General features: G+C 40.9%; 1 protein-coding gene and 1 long non-coding RNA gene across 5 annotated transcripts in view; one reads left to right on the forward strand and one right to left on the reverse strand.

Moving 5' to 3' along the window:
- Positions 1-6,644, reverse strand: part of SNCAIP (synuclein alpha interacting protein) — a 150,393-nt gene extending 143,749 nt beyond the window's left edge. For all 4 annotated transcript variants that reach the window (XM_078386228.1, XM_078386229.1, XM_020803621.3 and 1 more), the window contains exon 1: positions 6,505-6,644. The gene's annotated coding sequence lies outside the window, so the exon portion shown is untranslated. The remainder of the gene's footprint in view (positions 1-6,504) is intronic.
- A 2,171-nt stretch (positions 6,645-8,815) lies between these two features.
- LOC144586994 (uncharacterized) lies at positions 8,816-15,448 on the forward strand. The gene is made up of 3 exons (XR_013542114.1): positions 8,816-8,891; positions 9,375-9,417; positions 15,348-15,448. It is a non-coding gene; the product is annotated as an uncharacterized LOC144586994 (long non-coding RNA).
- Positions 15,449-20,965: the final 5,517 nt, after the last annotated feature.

Below are 20,965 nucleotides of genomic sequence, written 5' to 3' on the forward strand. Positions count from 1 at the left end.
GTAGGCCCAGGTGAATCACTGGAATTTAAGGACTGATAAATGGGCCTACTCTATTGTGACCTAGTATGCTAAGCAACAAGATTTAACCCACTGAGTCCTGAATTTGTTGCAAGTCTCATCTATAGCAGATGCACTGAATCAATGGGATTTACATACATGTCAGTTTACCATTAAGCAACTGTTTTAATGAGTCTGTTCTAGCTGGAAAGTTCAATGAAACTTATTCCTGAATTTGTACTTTTTAATTTAGTCACCTTTATATTTCTACTTTATCTCACTACTGCATGATACCATTGTCAGGCGGCTTCACACACTTAAATTTCCCTTTTCTTCTTCATTTTTTTTTTACACATTGCATTACATGTGTTGCACATGAACGCTCTACATGTGGAATTAGGAAGAGAGAGCCAAAGAATTCAATCCTGGGTAGAGAAAGCATACATGGAAAAGATCAACACCGAAATTAAACTGAATTACATGTGAGGTGTAATGATGTGGACGATGCTGCAAAACAAATAATATTCATAAAGGATATCTTCTGGGTGTACATTCCAGACTAGGGTAGAAGAGGAGTTCAATTCATTCATGTTTCCGTATGAAAATAAAAATTTGGTAGTCTCCACACCCCCATGACTGGTAACATGATGAAACTAATCTTGCCTTAGAAATCCATACATTTTGGAGACATGTGAGGCATTTCAATGTTTAAAAAAAAACACAAAACCATGTGTAAATTTCAAAAATAGATACAATTGAACAGCACTTATTTTTTAAAAATGTACAGAAATAAGCTTCAGTCAACAGGTAAAGTTTGTAAAATATGAATATAGCTATAAATATATGTACATGGGAAAAATGCGCACACACACAAAACCCCCACATAAATTTCAGTGTAAAAACAAAGCAAAATCTCATTACCTGATTCAGAACTGGATTGGAAAAGAATGCCAGTGAAATTCTAAGAAATTCTAGTGAAAATAAAACTGACAGATATTTCCATGCCTGTTCTAGACCCAACATACATAAATCAGTTAATGTATTACTTGCTTATCTATTTATTTATTTTACTGAAGATGGATTTGCACATAACATTAGCTTACCTCTGTCTTTCTCCTTTCATCAACTACATCATTTCTGCATGTTATAATCATGAAGTATAAGCCAGGAATGTTTAGAATTTGTCTGCAACCACTTTCCTGAGCAGTTAAACTCCAGAGGACCTTTATTATGGTTCCAATTGCTGCAACCAGGTTTTTTATATCAGATGCTACACTATACACATGGCTATCACTTAAGCAGAATGATAAAAAAGGAAGAAATGGTCAGTATACAATAACATGTGGATTAGCCTGCATTGATGGCATTGAAATCTGCATTTCATTTATTTCTCACTGATCAGCTGATTATGCATAAAGCAAAATGTTAATGACTCTGCTACTCTTGACAAACCCCCCTTAATTCTGCAATGATGATGACATGAGCAATTGAATTCTGACAAATGGGTGCCCACTCACACTTTCCTGAAAGGTGAGCAAAGGCTATAAAACTGGTTACCCAATCTAACTGACTGTAGAACACTTTGCCTTTAGGTAAAAAAAGGTGATTGCTTCATTTTGTTCAACTATTATCTCTGAAAATAAAAGACATTCCAAAAATCATAGTAGACCCTGGAAAGAAAATGTACTCTGCAAAACCGTCACAAAACTTCCCATTCCTGTCATGGAAATTCCGAGGGCAGATAGAAACATGAAACAGAAATGGTTTCTTCTTTTCCCTACAATCAATCAATCAATCAATCAGTCAATCAATCAATCAAATAAACTGAAGCTCACCATCCCCAAAAGAGAAATAGGAAATCTCTTTTTTAAAAAAATTAAAGTTTTTGCTAGCTTCTTAAATGATACAACCCCTAAAAAAACACCACACTTTGAACCTAGTCTCTCCATTTCTCCTTAGCACTTCCCCCTCCAACCATATTAGTTAACCAAGTAGGTGTACCTACAACTACAACAATTTCTACACTACACAAGTCATTAATGCTGACAATAATGCAACAACAGGTGGAAAACACACACAACAGGCAAAGATAAGCTATTCAGTCTTGACCGAAGCATTCCACTGGTAGGGAGAATTCCAAGCACCACCATGGCTCAGTTTTGTAGAACAGCTGGGCTACCGCCAGAATAAAAGACACATTTCCCAAAAGACAGATCATAACCAGAATGGGGCATCTGTGTGCCAGATTTGGGGGGTAAATGCAAGTAAATACAGGAGCAAGCAGGAGATCAAAGATCCCCCCTTGCTTGGTCCACTGTTTGCTCCTGCATTCACCAGTGGTGAGCTGGCAATCTACAGTAGTCTGTGGACTACTAATAAAAATACTCTGATCTTGCTCTGGAGCACTATAGTTTCTGAACACTCCATGCACTGTCTTCCACTGGCATAAATAGAAAAGAAACCCACTGCATGTTTTTGCCAGATAATTAATAAGAATTTATAAGACCAAGTACCTCTTCATTGTTGATAATCCCATTAGCTGGTACTTTTGCCAGGCCAATTCTAAACCTTGGCAAAACACTGTAGTTCATAAACAAATGTTTAGATATTGTATGCTCCCCCTTGGACATTTGGTTTTAGCTTTTAATTCAATATAATATTCTGTTTATGTCCCTGCAATATAATACCTGTATTCTGTTTATGGCCCATGCTTATATTATGGCTTTGTGAAAGCTGATGGAATGTTTCTGTTTACATCCAATCATAAGATCCACAATATCTTGTCAATAGCCATAACCACACTGACGGCTTCCATCCTGTGGTTGTCATTGCGTATGTCTGGCACAGGGAATTAAATCTGTATTGGTTGGCTGTATGCTGTAAAAATTCTCATACACGATACCTGCCGCCTGGCCCACTGACCTAAATATAAACAGGCGCAATATCTACACACACTGTTCACTGTGGATAAAAGAATACTTCGTACACTTAACTAAACTGTCTCTTCCCCAACTCATGCATCTTTTAGACACAGACAGGTTATTGCTCAATATTTGCTAAAGTGCTATATTAACAGTAAAGGAGTAGAAAGGCCATCAATGTGGTGGCCATGTGGAAAGACCTCAAAGAATATTTGTTAAATAATTCTTATTGCCACCCTTACGACTGTGATTAATTATATTGTTTTCAATTATCTTGTTTTTCTTTCAAAATGTTCAGATTGTTTTTTTCCCACCACAAATAACCCTGTGTCTTCTGAGTACTCTGTACCTAGAAAACCCAAGAAAACACTGCCAGAGGTCTGAATCAACTTGATGGCACACCATTATTATTAACAACAGTACAGTGGTGCCTCACTTAACGACGATAATCCGTTCCAGGAAAATTGCCGTTAAGCGAAAACATCGTGAAGCGAAATTAAAAACCCTATTGAAATGCATTGAAAACCGTTCAATGCGTTCCAATGGGGTAAAAACTCACCGTCCAGCGAAGATCCTCCATACGGCAGCCATTTTAACTGCCTGTATCGCGAGGACTCCGTCCCTAAGCACAGCGGGGAGCCATTTTAAGCACCCGGTGGCCATTTTGAAAACCAGACGATCAGCTGTTTTTGATCGTCGTAAAGCGAAAATCGGTTCCTGAAGCAGGGAACCAATCATCGCTAAGCGAAATTCCCCCATTTAGACTATCATTCTGTGATCGCAATTGCAATCGCAAAAAGATCATCGTAAAGCAGATTCGGCGTAATGCGGGACAATCATAAAGCGGGGCACGACTGTAGATGACATTAAGAATTCATTCCCTCAAATCATGTTCAGCAACCTGCAGGGTCAACAGATGGGAAGAGGGGCACATGAAAATCATGCCAGCCTCAACCCTGGACTTTACACATGGTTGGTGCAAACAGCTTCATTCATGTGTATTTCTGATATTTGAGGAGTCCTCTTCCTTCAGAATCAAGGCTAAACTTTTGGAAAGAGGAATGTGCACAAAAGGGAGTCAATGCATAGAAGTGCACTCTATATCAAGATGGGAACCCTCTGATTCTCAAGATATTTCCAGGAACTCTCGGAAGTCAGGATGGCCAATAGTCAGGGACTATGGGAGTTATAGCGCAAAACATCTGGAAGACCAAAAGTTCCCAGCCCCTGGTATAAATCTTGCTTTGAAACCATGTTGTCCAGAGGCAGGCATGGCTAAAATAACGCCACTGTTCTGCAGCAGTTTAAATTTCTTTGGTTGGTTAAATTTGTGTAGTTATATTCACTTCCCCAAGGCAACACACACTGAGTACAGGTCCAAACCAAGAAGCATAGCTGCTGGCTGCGCTATGTGGGGGATGATGGTAGCTGTAGTCTACCACATTTGAAGGTTTGGGAAGTCTCACCTCATGTTTGATCACATTCTTTGAGTTTGACAAGATGGTGAAAATGTGTTGAAGGGCATCTCAGTTGCTGTGGGCGTCCTTGACTATGCCCTACATATATTTCATACTCAGTTCCTTTTCTACATAATATATGTAGGCATAAAGGTGTCATGCTGCTTCCTGACTCTGAGTATTCACAACTGATGCATCTGGGGTTTTTATTCCAATGGAAATTCTCTCGTGACGAGAAAAAAATACAGCAAAAATATTAGCTCTAATATATAAGGAGCAATTATTCAGATTCAACTAGAATGTGAAAAGGATTATTTCTGCAAGATTTAACTGTAAACCTTCATTCAGGAACACAGAGAAGTCAGTGAGTGTAAAGTGTATGTAACTGAGTACCAGACTAGAGCTGAGCATTTTTTTTGCCAATTTTTTCTTTTTCTTTTTATTAGTAATGACAGGGGTAGAGCTACTTCCAATTCTGTTTTAAATTCTGATATGTGTAAGATGAACATATGCAGCACTTAAAAATCATTTTCCCATAAGGGGTACCTGGCTCAGAACAGAACAGAGATATTTTCACTCGCTTCATATTTCATGAAGAAACGGCACTGAAATGAATTTGACTATGGCACTTTAGAGATCTGACATCATGTATGCGAGTAAAATACTAATAAAGCCATTCATACCCACCTAGGTTTCATTAAGAAAACATTACAACTAGGCTGGTTCCTTTTTCTCCATTATTCTTTAAAAGCCTCAGCACTCTGTTTCTTTGATGGATACCTGTCAACCACAGGGTGCTTAGGTTCCTGTTGCTCACTTTAAAAAACCCAGCAAGCAGAAGACAACAGCAGGGCTGTGGCATGCATGCACACACGCGCGCGCACACGCACACACACACACTTTATTCTCATGCAAACAAAACAAGGAAAACCAACTAACACTGAACATTGTCAACAATGGTTATTTCTGAAGACTGTTCCTTTACTGCCTAGAGTTCAGCAAGAACGCTAGCATTTCCTGTGGAAACTACGGTTTTGCAAGTAACATCACACAATTTTTTTCCTTTTTATGGTTTCTTTTTGAAAGCATACATAGATGCAACATGGCATCTTGACAAGAACCACAAATTAAATGTTTGCTTCATTCACCACCTTGCAACCTTTTTTTTTTTTTTTTTTAAAGAAGGATCACAAGGAGAAGGAAAGGGAAAAACGTCGTGGGGGGGGGAGTGAAAGATATTTCAGGAGAGGCTGGAAAGAATCCCTGGAGAGGGTTTCACCGGGGCTGACTGCACAGAAAGGTGGCTTGGGGATGTCAGAACCATGACTTATGAATGAGAGATGGGAAGAAGTGAGCGCCGCCGCCACCCGCTTTTTTAAAAAGGAAATTCTCCAGTGATCTCTGTGTGTGCGTGTTATTTCCAGAGTGTTGCTTATTTCTGGATGCTGTACGAGGCAGACGTATTCAAAGTGGCTTAAGAGCTTTTCCCTTCTCAGGAGGTGACTGCCTGGTCCTTTCTACTGTACACTGTAATTAGATATAGAGACATCTTACTCGCGCTCTAACACACACACACACACACACACACACACACACTTCTCCGCTCCCTTTCATTCTTGCCAGGCTTTCCTCCCGTATGTGGTGTCAGTCCCATTTCGGGTATCCAGTGTTACCCTGCGCCTCCTGGTTGGCAGGAAACCGCTCGCCGACCAGCAGAGCTGCACGAGGAGGAGGAGGTGGTGGTGGTGGTGGTCAGGGGGGAAGCCAACGAGGAGCCCAGAAATTCAAGCAACAAGAGGGGAGCAGCCCGCGCGGCCGGGAAGCTGCTGCTGCTGCTGGCGGCGGGAGCTTTCCCTCTCTGCTCCGAGCGCCCCTCAGCTGCGGCGTTACTATAGAGACATCACCGCTAAACCCTTTCCCGTGAGGGCGAGCCTCTCCCGCAGACCACGAGCGGGGGAGCGCCGGGGAAGTGAGCGGAGTCCCAGCCCCAGCCTCGCTGGTCTCGGCGCCTCGGCTGTTTCCTTCCCCAACACGCAGGCGGCTGAAGGGGGGCGGGAGCCCCGGTGCAAACTTGGGGCAACCGACCGAGCCGAGCCTCTTGGGTTCCCTCAGGTGGAACTTGCACTCACCCTGCCGCGGCTCGCTCGCTCGCTCTCTGCTGCTTCTGCTGCTGCTGCTCTTCCTCCGCCACCTCCAGGGGCTCCTGGCCGAGGCGCGGCGAGCTCCCGCCTCCTCTCTCCCCGCTTGCTTGCTTGCTCGCTTGCTGCTGCTGCTGCTGCTGCAGCCGCTGCCGTCTGCCTTCCCAGAGAACGCGGCGGCCCGGGCGGGCTGAGGGGACGCGAGCGCCGGCTTCGAGGCTGCTTGCGTCACAATAAAGCCGAGGCCATTCCCCACGCCGGGAATTCGGGGGGCTGGGGAGGAGGGAGAGGGGGGGCTGGCCACGTGACTTCAGAGGGAGGCCCTGAGGGAGAAGAAGGCAGGGCAGACGGAGAGGAGAGGTGGTGGCAGCGGCAGCAGCAGTAGTAGTGGTAGTGTTAGTAGCAGCCGCCGCCGTGCTGCTTGTCCAGCGGATGCACCCCCTTTCTGGTTCCCTCAGAGCTGAGCGTGTCTGGAGCTTTTCCCCACCTCGGCCAGACAGACCTGGATGCTGACAGACCCCCCCCTTCCAGCCCCCTCCCCCGGCTCCCCCCTCGCCGGCCACGCGCTCCCCGGCTCCCCGCACTCATTCGGCTGGCTGGCTGGCTTCTCCGCCTCCCTCGACACGGTTTCTCCCGACACGCGATTTGGTGCCCTCGAGCCTTCGCCCGTTCCGCTTCTCTTTCTTTCATGCAGCCCGTCTGCTTTCCTTGGGCAGGCATTCCTTTGCTTCCCCCTTCCCTCCTTCCCGCTTTCTCTGGTCCCCCCCTTTTTTTCTCTGACACGCTTTCCATGTGCATCCGTCTGAGACACACTTTCTCTTCGCCCAGCTTCTTCTGCTCTCTTTACTCTTATACATATACAGTACTGTATATATAAACTCCTCATCGCTTCTCTCGGTTAATGCTTCCCTTTCTCTCCGATTCCACCACCACCCCGCGCCACCTTTCCGTGGCCAGCGTGTTATACAAAGCAAGCCTTCTACCTCTCCTTTTTTTTTTGGCCCCGTGCGAAGCTAAAGGGGCTTCCCAGTACTGTATTTATTTGTTCTATATATTTCTGCAGGTCTAAGATAAAAAAGGATATGTGTCATCTCCCAAGAAGCTGCAGCACGGGCGGAGAAGGAGGCAGTCTTTTTCCAACGGGAGGCATACTCCAGACCTATTTAGCAGGATCGAGCCCAACCGCATGTATTTTAATTAAGGACATGGTCCTCTTCCAAGAATTGACAGCAGTGTCAAAGCTGGCCTCGACTGTGAGGAACTGAGTGTTTTGGCTGATGCCCAAGATATCCTTCTGGCGGAATTGTTGACTGGGTTGTGGCTGAGGATGCTTCCACATGGCACCTTCCTTAAAAAATGATTGTCAACTGATCAGTGGCTCCAGAAACAGTGGCCACCTGTGTGGATGTGCAGTATATTGCCAGCCAAGCTTTCTCACCACTTTTTTTACAGAAGTGCCAGGCTGCTTTCAGCCCTTCCTCGTATCTTGCCCTAATGAAATGGCTGCAGAATTGCAGGAAAAGGTTTATAAGTGTCTGTCTCAATCCATTGAGTTTGCTCGGGCTAGCCCAAGACATTTTTTTTTTTTTGGGTAAACACATGGAGACAGAACAGTCAATGACACGCCCTCATCCACACACAACCTGCCAAGTCAAGGTGTGTAGTAGCCAAGCTGAGCCAAGTCACTCTGTTACATGAGGAAGAAAATGTCACAGGCATATCTCCTCCCATCCCTGACAGTAAAAAAATATGATAATAGGAAAGCAAATGAGAAACACATTGCTGTGATGTCCAACAGCTGTTGGCTAAGGCAGTAGCCTCACTCTCCCTTATGATGGGGCCTTTCCTTCAGACCTGTTCTTAATGGAAGTGTGGTCATCCAATTCATCCTTGCACCTTTCTGTCATTATTCCACCTTTATTTGCATGTGTAGAGATTATTGATGCACCACAAGATAGCAAAGGAGGAAACTACCAAATAATCAGCAAGGCTGATTTTTGTGAATGTTCCTACTTGGAATAGCCAGACTTTGAAGCAGCTTAATTGATTTGCATCAACCAAATGCCATTTGAAGACCACGTGACTGGGGGAAATGAAGTGATTTAATTAAACAGCTGAGGAGTGCATCTCAGCTGTTCCTACCACTAATCATCCAGGCATTAGGGTAGGCACAATGGAAACTCAGTGCATGGGAGGGAAGGTATAAACCTCTCCGTCCCTGCATTGGGAGGTGAGGAGCATACTTGAAAGAGATATAGAGGTTTCTTGCCTGTGTGTCTGTGTTTCCTTTGTATGTGTGTTTGCCTGTGTTTATGAGAGAAAGAAATAAGGGGCATTCAGGCCTAAACTACCACCCAGTCTAGCTACTGTAACTGCTGGTATGTAGCCCCCAACTCATCATCCACTGCTGCATGTGCCACTTGAGGAGAAAGAAGGTGCCCTCTTTCCCAATGGAAGCAGAAGACCCACATCCCAACGGGCACCAATAGAGTTAGGTTATCAGTGTAGGCTGGTAGATAGCAGAGTGACCACCAGTCAGATGGGTGGTCCAGAAGATAGATGGATGGATGGATAGCAGGAAGAGAGATAAAGCAGACAAAAATGGTAGAGGACATGGAGATTATTGTCAAAAGGTCAAAGGACACAAAAAAAGATTTTATGACTGGATGAGAAAAAAAAACCAATTTAGTAGGCTTTCATTATGAAAACACATGCTGCCATAGTGAGATGGTGTCTGTGTACCCCAACATTTTTCAGCTACAGATTAACAGTTGCAGAAGCAATAAGTAATGCAATTCAGAGGGGAGTATTAATGATTGTTCTCAAATTTTTAAGTGTTGTTACATGACTTCCATTTCCAGCTTGGTTGGCACCTGAGATATTCTCCCGGCAAAGAAACTACAGGTAATCTTTTTTTGTTCTAATAGTACTGTATTTCCCAGCCTTTTTGAAAGTATTTTATTCAGTGTGGAACTTTTAGAAGGGTGGCCGCAGAAGCAAAGATGACAGTTCTAACATCTGTGAATCTCTGAGAATGTAAAGAGTTAATGAAACATTTGTACAAAGTAAAATGTTTTTTTCTTGCCAGATCAAATCATAAATAAAAGGAGTTTTACTTCCAGCTGCAATTGATGACTAGATGAGAATGATACTGTTTTGTTTGCTTTCAAATAAATATTGACTCTTTTGTTTATTTAGTACAGATTATTTGGTACATTACTAGTGGCAGTTTTAATGAGGTTATTTAAGGAGAGGACAGACAGAATAATTTTATGAAGAGATTCTATCGCCGCACACCCTTTCACATCATAGTTCATGACTAACATAGTTGTCACTAACTTAAATGGGCTCCGTTTTGGTGATAAATCTTAGGATTCTCAGACCAGTCTTTAAATTTGATCATTCTGACAAATATATTTTAATGTAAATAGCTTGGAATTGAGACCCAGGTATAGAGGAGATGGATGGATAGACATTTATCTGGCCTGGGATGATGTTCAGTCTAGGCTGTGAGTCCAAAGGGTAAAAACAGGACTAAGCATAGATCACGTCTGAAGCTGTGCTTTCTCTGTTCTCCATTTTATCTGCATAGAGTGTCCAGAATATGCAAGAGCTAGTGAAATTCATAGAATAAATCAGAAGCAGAAATGAAGGAGCAACATTGCAATGACTTCTTTATGGCCCAGTTTGGCCTTTCCCCAAACTGATGCACTGGACGTACTTTGGATATAATCCTTTGTATTTCTTACTGTTCATGTTGGCTAAGACTGATGAGAGTCAAGGTCCAAATGTTTTAAAGGTACAATGCTGAGGAAGGCCAGCTCAGTTCTTTCCCTGCAGCAAAGTCTACTAAAAGAAAAAAAAAAAGCAATAGAAGCATGCTGCCCTATACAACAGGAAATGCAAATCCTAGCATTGTTTAATTCTGACAGGTATTTCCTATGCAGAAGCAGGAAGAACCACTTGAGTCTTGCATCAGGCGAAAGAAAGAATAATCATGGGTTGTTTGATCCTACATATAATGGGAAGGAGGCAATGTTGTTGATGTGTGAAGCTGCCAAACATATAAACTAAATGAATTGACTAGCTGGTCTTTCTGGTATACAAAGTACTGTGCCTAAAACAAGGGTGGGAGACCTTCATCCATAACTTTCTATACGCTTGGATGATGCCATACCCTTCTGTTTGTCTTCTCTTTCCTCTTCTCCTGAAAGTTGGACATCATCATGGCTATGCTGACTTTGGATAAGGCAGCTCTAAACAGTGATGTGTTGCAACTAAACCAGTCTCCCAATGAATGAGGCATTTTCCCTCCTTCACTTCTCCTCCTCTTTTAAAATGATCGGCTGCAACAAACTGTACTGTATTTTGCATTTCTCATTATGTGACTGAAGTATTTTCACTGCCTAGGATTTTATGAGTTTTATGATTCTTTAGTTTTATTCATTTGTCTTAGCACCTCTTTGTTGGTCATCATGTTGATCCAAGTTGATCTTCGCATCTTGGGATAAATCCACATTTCAGATTCTTTTTTTAAAAAAAGAAAGTAGCTTATGTTAAAGTCCACAATTCCTTGTTTAGAGCAGAACCAAGTACATTGCATATCCATGAAAGCCAATTGCACTTTTGTTGCTGTTGCATGCTATGTTCATTTTACAAAAATTGCTTTGGGACATTTCTCTTCTGATTTCTATTTTGGGGTTATGTTCCTGCTATCCATTCTCTAAAATAGTGGTTCCCAACCTTGTGTAACCCAGGTGTTCTTGGCTTGCAACTTCCAGAAACCCCAGCCAGCACAGCTGGTGATGAAGGATTCTGGGACTTGAAATCCAAGAACACCTGTGTTATTCTAGCTTGGGAACCACTGCTCTAAACCACTGGCCAACTTGACTGGAATTTCTAGAAACTGAAGTTCAAAAGACCTGGAGGGCCAAACATTCCCACCCTATATCTGCATCCTAGGGGTGGGGAACTATGCCTGAAAATTTTGTGCACATGGATAAAATTAACAAACCTTCTTACTAACTAGGAGACTGGTTTCATTGCAATGTGACCTCACTGTTCAGAGCTGCCTCATCTGAAGTCTGAACTGTAAGGCATTTATTTTCTGTTTTCAATTTTTGTCAAATCAAAAGTGAATAGAAGATCAGGATTGCTGGTAACTTCCTGTTATCTGCAGTAAATCAGTAAACATTTCTCACTTCCAGTTGTGCAAGTCAACAAGGATTTCTGGTTGCTGGTAACAAAAATTTAAAAGCTTTCCTCTTCTATATTAATTAAGTGACTGAAAAATAAAGCATTGGACAAAAGGGGGAGAAGAAGTGAATTTGCATGGGTGTTGGTCCTGATGCTGCTCACAAATTGTTGGGTTGATCAGGTGCTCAAAAACACCCTGTCTCTTTATTCTTACTGTATGTATTCATGGCAAAGCCATTGTCTTGCATCTAGCTCCATCTGATAGTCCTCAGAGGCTTAATAATAATAATAATAATAATAATAATAATAATAATAATAATAATAATAATAATAATAATAATAATAATAATAATAATAATAATAATAATAATAATAGAAAAAGAAAAAGAAAAAGAAAAAGAAAAAAACGAACAAAATGGTCCCCAGAACATAGTCTGTTTGCCTCAAGCTTTAAGAACAGCAATCAGTCCTTTTGCCAAAACAGGAGAAAAACGATATGGAGTTGAAAATCGTTATCAGCTGACTTGTGACAAGAGTGAGGTAAGCAAATCACTTGCCCCAGATGTGTATATCTCAGGGACACTGGGGAAAAATTCATCTGCTATGAAAGCATGCCATGCTGTTAGCAAGAGAGTGCATTTCACAACCTCTATTCCATTATACTCTGGCTAGCTAAGCTCTCCATGCTTAGAGGGAGCACCACCACTTCTCCTTTGGTTACGCAAGCAGGAACAGCTTCCCTGCAGAGGTGTTCTTTTCCGTGTGTAGAAAGCAACAACAGAGCAGGAAGAGTGTAGGCACTCCCCTCTGAGGAGTCTATCCAGGTAAGGAATGACTAAATGGGACTTATAAATTGAAATGAAACCAGGTATTGTGAATTACAGACTTCATGCTGTATTATGTATATTTATGGCACCATGGTGCAAGCTCCACCCTTCCCCCATCTTTTCAGAGAGCAGCAAAGAGTTGGGATGTGTGGAAAACAGGGTGGAACTTTATGTTTTTTGCCTTGGGTGCAGAATCATCTAGTTGTGGCTCTAGTTTTCAGTCTGGTGTGACACCAAAAATATCTTGTTTTTGCTAAATAATCAAATCAATATTGTACATACACATAGTTACGTCTTAAGTTCTTGTTAATTGTCCACCAACATTTGAAAGAGTGCAAGAAGGAAAACTGACATAACAGAGTTTTTGTAACATAGCAGAATCCTGAAATGTTTAACATCCATTTATAAAAGTAGGTATGGATTGCAAGCCTCTCAGTTGTTGCCCAGGAGGGTTTCAGAGCATATAATATATATGTGGTAACGGATCGGAAACCAGCAGACAATATAAAACTTAATTGGAACAAGTGCTCATCGGGACCTGGCCCCTGCGATGGTTTCCAAACCCAGAGCTTAGCCTAGCATTTATGAATTAATAATAAAGTATGGGATGGCTTTGATTATGTGCCAAGTGCCTTGTTTTATAACCACAACAAAATCAACATGCAGGACAAGAGAACTTTCAAGGCACGCATGATTGATCCTGGATACAGCTAGCTTTAGAAATTAAGAACTAGGACGGTATATATTTTCATCAGGACAGGTGATAATATGCTTCTGGGAGGTTTGAAATTTCTTCCCACAGTCTTACAACTGCTGTTGGGTTTATTTTATTCAGTTGTTTAAGTCAAACAACAACAAACCATGTTGCCCATAAATTAGGTATATAAGTGCAAACATATTAATATTACTTGACCTATAATCACAGTCACAACAGTTTGAAGCAAATGATAATCATACCAGTTGTGCTCTAAGCGTATAAACCAACCGTATTTATTGAAAATATTTTCGCCCTGCCTTTCTCCTGAAAAAGGACCCAAAGCAGCTTACATCAATTCAAACACGATACCTATAAAAACAAAAAGGATTGAACAAATACGATATTAAAAAACAGAAGCAACACCAAAACACATTCAAAGCAGTAAGGTATAAATATCCATATAAAAAAAAAACCTACTCAGGCAGCCAGTTACTCAAGGAAATTATAAGGCCCATGCTGAGTATGAGCTTGGCAACACAGTATGCAGTTCCATAATGTGAAGGTAATGCGATATGCAAGTATGCACCTGTATTTTAAATTTGGGATAATGTGGGTGTTCTCAGGATCCCACGGCTAGAATCAGGATAAGCAATTCCTTCATTTCTAATGCAAGGACAGGCAGCTCGAGAGGCTCTGTTTTCTATTTCACAATCCACCAAGGGCTACACCAGCCTGAATGATGAGCAAAAACGATGAAAAATCCAACCTGAATGTGGCTGTAAGTCTACTCTCTGTTTCATTTTTTGTGGATTGGAGAGACTGCATTCCATTTTTATTGCAAAGCCAATGCTCAGGAGGCTTCCAGGAGTAGAAAATGACATTTGTTAGCACGAGGGCATCCAGAGGCTACATAAAAAAAGCCTAGGGCCAGGTGTACTTTGCTGATTCTTGTTGTAGACATTGCTCTAAATTTTGGATCAGTTCCCCTAAATGCAAGCAGCTAGGCTATGTGAGTGTTGCCTAAGTAAGGCACTCAGTCTGGTGCAGTGAATAGTGTAGCAAACTAGAATTCTGCAGGCCTGGGTTGGAATCCCCACTCAGCCATGGAAACTCACCAGGGGTGCGGTACTGGTAAAACCACTCCTTACATATCTCACTTACCTTGAAAGCCCTGTTAGGGTCACTGTAGGTTGGTTCTGGCTCGATGGCACATAGCAACAAGTAAAGGACATCTCATCCCAAAGCTGGGAGAGATGGAGAGGAACCTTTACTGCTTATGAGCTACTTCGGCACCTAAGGGGTCTTCAGTATCTGGATGATGTGACACTGTCAACAGAAAGCTGAAGAACAAATGCGCTTTCTAAACCTCACAAAGCAGATTTGGCTATCGACTTTGGTGTTTCTGTTGCAAGTACCCGGGTGTATGCATGCGCACACAGGCACTCGCACACCACATGTACAAAATAAATTAGGCGTCTCATTGATATCTATTTTGTTGGAGTGATATACCAAATTCACAGTGTGGTGTTAACATTGAAGCAGTGGTTTCCAAATTGGGCTCCAGAATTTTTTTTAAAAAAAATATTAATTCCCAGAATCCCTAAGCCTTTTGGGAGCTGTAGTCAAAGAGCTTCCGGGGCCATGGAACCACTATCTCAAAGGGTAGAAGACTTTCTTCTCATTCAACCTGGGAAAACAATTTTGTTTTACAAAGGAGTGAAATTGGATAGGAGTGTGTGTGTTTAACTATACCATAACTATACCATAACTCATGAGTGGATGTCTGGGATCCAGGTAGAAATTGAATTGCCTACATTGACTTCTATGAGTTACAAGGTGAGATTTGGAAGGTGGGCCCATAAATCACATATTGTTTTGTCAGGTGTTTTTGAGCAAATCAGTATCTTATAATGTCAATGGTTTTGATCATCTCAGTATCTTACGGTCTGCAAGTAGACAGGGAACACATACTGTACAGAAAAAAAGCAATGCAAATTATTCAAACAAACCAGTTTTTATATGATGAGGAAAAAAACCAGGCAAAATAAGCTGCTTTCCCATTCCATTTCTTAGTTTCTCGCTGGCATTCATGTTGATTTTTTTTTTCAAAACAGGATACTAATCAAGATGGACTTTTGGTGTGATCCAGGAAGACACTTCCTCAATTCTTATGTTTGCACCATTTCATAAAACATGAATTACATAGCTCTATGCATTAGATTAAAAATACCTGAAGACACTAAACAGAATTAACACACATCTGTTTAAAATAAAGCCATGTTTCTTGGCTTCGTTAAAACCTTGGAAAGCACACATCATGCTTCCTTGAGAAGATGCAGATGGAATTGGTGGCACCACTCTAATGTATGAAGCACATTTCCATTAAACTAATTTTAACTCCCTTTGTTAGAAAAAACATATTTTATTTTATAGCATTGAGAGTTACCAGAAGTTAGAAAATGTTACTCTGTGTCCAGATTTCTTCAGTGTGCACTGTATGTTTGCGAAACGTAATCCAGGTGGTCATATTACTTAAGTCTTCCAGACCATGTTTTGTAGAAAGAAAATTCTCATAATGGAGTTAACTTCAAAACTGATAACACTGAACTCACGTGTTAATTGGAGAAAATGATGATCTAGTAAGTATTATTTTGGATGTACTGGATGGGCTCTTCAGATGTGTTTACACTATCTCTTCACATTTCATATTTAAATTTTATTTTCTCCTTTAGCATGTTTTCCCAATCAAGACAAGGTGTTCCCCCACCCCCACCCCGGGCAACCAGCCTTTTTCTTTTCTTACATGTGTTTTTCTTGTTATATTTACTTTTCCCTCTTTGCTTGCTTTTAAATTTCAAAACAGAAATCAGATACACTTTTGATTTTCTGTCTCAGATGAACAAATGCTGTTGAAACGCAAATAACATGTGACGTCTGCTCAAGTTAATGCTACGCATGTAAAAGATTTGAACTTGACAGTGCTGGTACAGATGAAATGTTTACCATACATAAATCCCAGCCAGAAGTAATGAAACATTTCTACATTGCTTCATCAGTGTTCTAAAACCTTATTCTGAGCTGAATGCCTGTAACAAGTTGGAAGCAAGGTTACCCATCATGACTATTCATTTATTGTCTTTCATATGGAGTGGTGCAGTAAAAAGTCTTGAAGGCAGTGTTGTATGATGCTATTATACAAGTGAAAGTGGCAGCTAATTTATTTAACTTAGTTTTCTGTATATGATTAAGTTGCAGCTTTAACTAATTTTTAAACACAGTAAATTTTGTATTAAGTACTAACATGGCAACAGAAAGCTGTCTATACTTCTAAAAACACAAGTATCTGTGTGAAATTAGCCAAAGATGCAATATTTCCACTGCTTAAATATGTAACATAAAATACACTTGACTATTTCCAGGTAATGGTTACATCAATGAAAAAACGAATTGGTTTGAAAGCACTTTGTATAGGAAAATATATCATGTATGTACGTAGACATCATCACATGTGACAATTCTGCATATGTTAAATTGCATATACAGTATTTAGTGAAGTAATAGTGGAGAGATGAGGACAGGGAGCAATCCTGCAATATAGTCTCTAGATCAAGTTGCACATTTTAATTAGAACACAGGTTGGCAACCTACAGTCCTCTAAATCAGTGGTTCCCAACTGTGGGTAACCCAGGTATTCTTGGACTGCAACTCCCCAAAATCCAAACCAGCACAGCTAATGGCAAATCCTTCTTGGAATTGCAGTCCAAGAACACCTGGGTTACTCAGGGTTGGGAATCACTGCTCTAGATCATTGGTCCCCAAAGTGGGAAGTTGAACTTTTTATGCCACTATGGGAATATAAAGAAATTTTGGGCTGGGGGAGACGAGTGTAAGATGCAGCACAATGTTTAACCGGAAGTTGAGTCATGGCAACTGGATTTTTTCTTATTAGGGTTTCCCTCCTCATTCAAGTTTTGCTACTCATCCAAGTATGCTAAACGTTTCCACCTAATAAGAAAGAAGTCCAGTTGCCATGACTCAACTTGCAGATAACCACACCTGGATGACTGAGAATCTCCACAGATACAATGCTTAACATTCAATTTATTTTGTTCCTTCTGCCTCTTAAGAGAAATTAAATTTTACTCACTTGAGTGTGTGTTGAGTATTTCTGTATATTTTAACTTGAAATTGGTTTTTCCCCTAAATGTTTGCATTTTTTAAATATACTTTAACTTATGAGTGGATTTAAATTATGGGTGGAGAAATGTGAAGGGATCTCAAGAAATAGATGTTTTTTGGGCTAATTAACAGAGCCAATTGTGAGGACTGATGGGAGTTAGAGTTCAGCAACATCTTGAGGGCCTCAAGTTGCACATCCCTGCATTAGAACAGCTGTGCAATATGTTCCTGTAAGCAGCTGTATATGACGACAACAACTACAACAGAAACTACTGCTACTACTAATGATAATAATCTTAAAACATAAACATGTGTGTGTGTGTGTGTGTGTGTGTATGAATGAATGAATGAATGAATGAATGAATGAATGAATGAATAAATAAATAAATAAATAAATAAATGTGTGTCACGTTGGTCCTCTGAATAACTGACCTCTAGGAGGAGGCAGGATGGGGCACTGCTGCTGAATGGGCACCTGCTGAAGTGGGCAGGGCACCGAACCATTGATCAGCTATTCAGCTGAGAAACAAACCACCCCAAACCACTGAATCAGTGGATCATGTCCATCTCTACTTATAATTTTTTTAACCGGATATTCAAGGTAATGCTAAGCCATCATGTTATGATCACAACCAAATGAAGGCTAACTTAACTCCTTCCATGGTGTGAATGTAGATTTCTACTTTCTTTTGTACCTACACGTCCATGACCTCAGGAAACGGTAGAGGAAGTTTTTCACATGGTTCAAGCACTGGCTCCTTTGATACCTTGTGCTTTGTTCTGTGCTGATGTCTTAGTTCTGTTGTGAGTGCTGAGGTGATGACAAGGCGAAAGGAAAAAATATGTGTATTGCATGGGTGGCTTAGGGTTCAACATTCTGGGGCCTGGTGTTCCGGTCATGAATCCCCTTACGCGTTTGGATCATAGGCCAGACGTTTGTAGTTCCGTGTGCATGTGTGCTTGTGTTTGTGTGTGATATTTTAGGTACCCATGAGAAATGTGAAAGCAAATTGTAACTTTTACAGAATGTAATTATAACAGTATGACCACTTTGTGGGCTTTGGTCTTATATCTGTAGTTTTTTTATTATTATTTGTAGTAAGGGCAAAACTAGAGTGGGACTCATCTCACAGTGCTGGAGTTCTCGCTGTTGGTTTTGCCTTTTTTTTTAAAAAAAAAAATTGACTATGCTATGTAAACCTAACCACGAGTAGAGCCAGCCTTTTTCAGTGACCATTTGGTCTATTTTGTTTGACCAGCAGAGCTATTTTTGGTGGATTTTGTCATTTGTCTGCATGTTTGTCCTGATGCCCTGATGAAATTGAGAGCGATGTCTTCATTGAAACATGGTTTGATGGTTCCACATTATTTCCTGCAGGCTCATAGCCCTAGGGTCAACACCTCTTTTTAAAGGTGTTCTTTTTTTAAAAGCATTACCCTTTTAATCCTCCAGCAGTTGTAATTCAGAAGTGGCCATGTCTTCTCAATTTGGTATGATGTCACTTTGTAAACTGAACAAAAAAGAGGATACTGACAGAACAGATGACAGGGGGAATGGCAGAGGGCGGTCTGACATACTACAGGGAGAAATGTCCCTAATTTGACCCTCTGCTGTGTGGAGTTTTGCAGCACACCTTCCTGAAACTATTAAACATTTCCTTCTGAATGACAGCAACCAGCCAGTGCAAAGTTCCAGAGTGTGGAGCATAGAAAACTTCACTTCAGTCTGGGACAATCTCCTATCTAGTTGCTGTATAACATTGTAGGTTTTACCCAAAACATGTGCATTAACCCTGATTCAGAAGTACATTTTAAACAAGAACTGGCAGCGCAATGTCTGCTTGCTCAGAAGTGAGACCACTGAATTCAGGGTAGTAGATGATGATGTCCAGGTCTACTCCCATATTTCTTTAGAAGAAGCAAAGCATCTCAGAGACACAAGCCATTTCCCCCAAACAAGCCAAAATCCATTCGCTTGCAGCCCGTCCTTTGCCCACTTCTGATTTATGGCTTTTAACAATTCAGTCTTATGAAGAAATCAGCTCCATGGAGTACAGTGGGATTATGCCCCATAAAGTGTGCATGAAGTATATTATGTATGAAGTAGCCTTAAATGGTTTGTAAATTGCATCTGTACCGAGCCTGTCCTCTTGCAGATGAAATGAATTCAAACACAGTAAGGGGAATGTTTTCAGAATCTCTTCCAAGAAATTTTGAAGCTAAAACTTTGATAGTGTGAAATGTGCTGGAAGGAATTATTCTCCTTTCACAGTTGATTCACTGTACTGGCCAAAAGCTGGGAAATAGCTTTGCTGCTCTTTAGAAGTATATTTCTAAAATGCCTGAAAATAGTAACCATGTATTATAGTATTACAAATGCTGAGCTTATTTCTGGGTGATGGGGAGCAGGGGGAGAGATGGCTGCCCTAAAATGCACGCTGAAAGGACTGTGTGTTGATTTTGAATTGGAGGGGAAAATACTGTGCAGGGTTTATTTTGGAAACGTCTGACTTAAAGCTGCACTTTTTGGAAAGAGTATTTGGACAACACGTGTTTCACACTTGTACATATATGGAGATTAAATAACTGTTTGGGGTATTCAAAATGCATTTGATTAGGTGGGTTTGGGGTGTTTTTTTTCTGAGAAAAACACACAAAGGAATGCTGGTCAGCTGTGTGTGATTAAACGGTTTTGAAAGGAATGCAGGTCAGCTGCAGAACACCATGTCACCAAGAGCAGGGCCTTGTAGAACACAGCACATACAAAAACAAAACTTAGTTTTATAATTGCTTGAATAATTGTATTGAATTATAAATATCACTCCGGGCTTAAATGCTGCCATTCATGCAAATGCCTTCCAAATGTTGCATGCTTTAATCAGAAACTGAGAAGTTACTTTTTGGCCTACAGCACCCAGAATCCCCCTGCCAGCATGGTCATTGGCCATGTTTGCTGGGAGAGTCTTGCAACCGTAATCCAAAAATTAACTTTTGCAAGGTCCAATTCTATTATGTGGATACCTAAATGGCAGGGTTTACATGTTACCATCAGCCAAGCTCTGCAAGATATCAAGAATGAGCAGAATGCTGGTGTGTACTATGTGATTATTCCTACACAAATGTAGGAAAATTGGTCAATTTCACTTTCTTTTGCATTTGCATTTTTTTAAACCTTCAAATATGTGACTCCCAAGTGTTGACAAATTCTTGAAAAACAATCTGAACTGAAATCTTCATTCATCTATGTCAATCATATTCAACAGCTGGAACAATTTCCAGCAGGGAAAGTACTGCAATATATTTGTGACAGATAAGCAACCTCTCTCTCTCAACAGAGATCGGAACTTCTATTTCAGCACTTTATATTGTTGAATGCCTAGGTATTCAAGCCCAGACTGAGAACCAAGCACTAAGAGTCATGGGAATTGATGTCAGTTTCTGTTTCGCTCCCTCCCTCCTTCAATTTTATTTGAAAGATTTGCTAGTTCTTTTCCATTCCAAAATTTGCAACTGTTAGAAGATTCAAATTTTGGAAAATTCCTATAAAAATGAA

Source organism: Pogona vitticeps, chromosome 2, assembly GCF_051106095.1.
Source record: "Pogona vitticeps strain Pit_001003342236 chromosome 2, PviZW2.1, whole genome shotgun sequence".
Classification (NCBI taxonomy): Eukaryota; Metazoa; Chordata; class Lepidosauria; order Squamata; family Agamidae; genus Pogona; species Pogona vitticeps.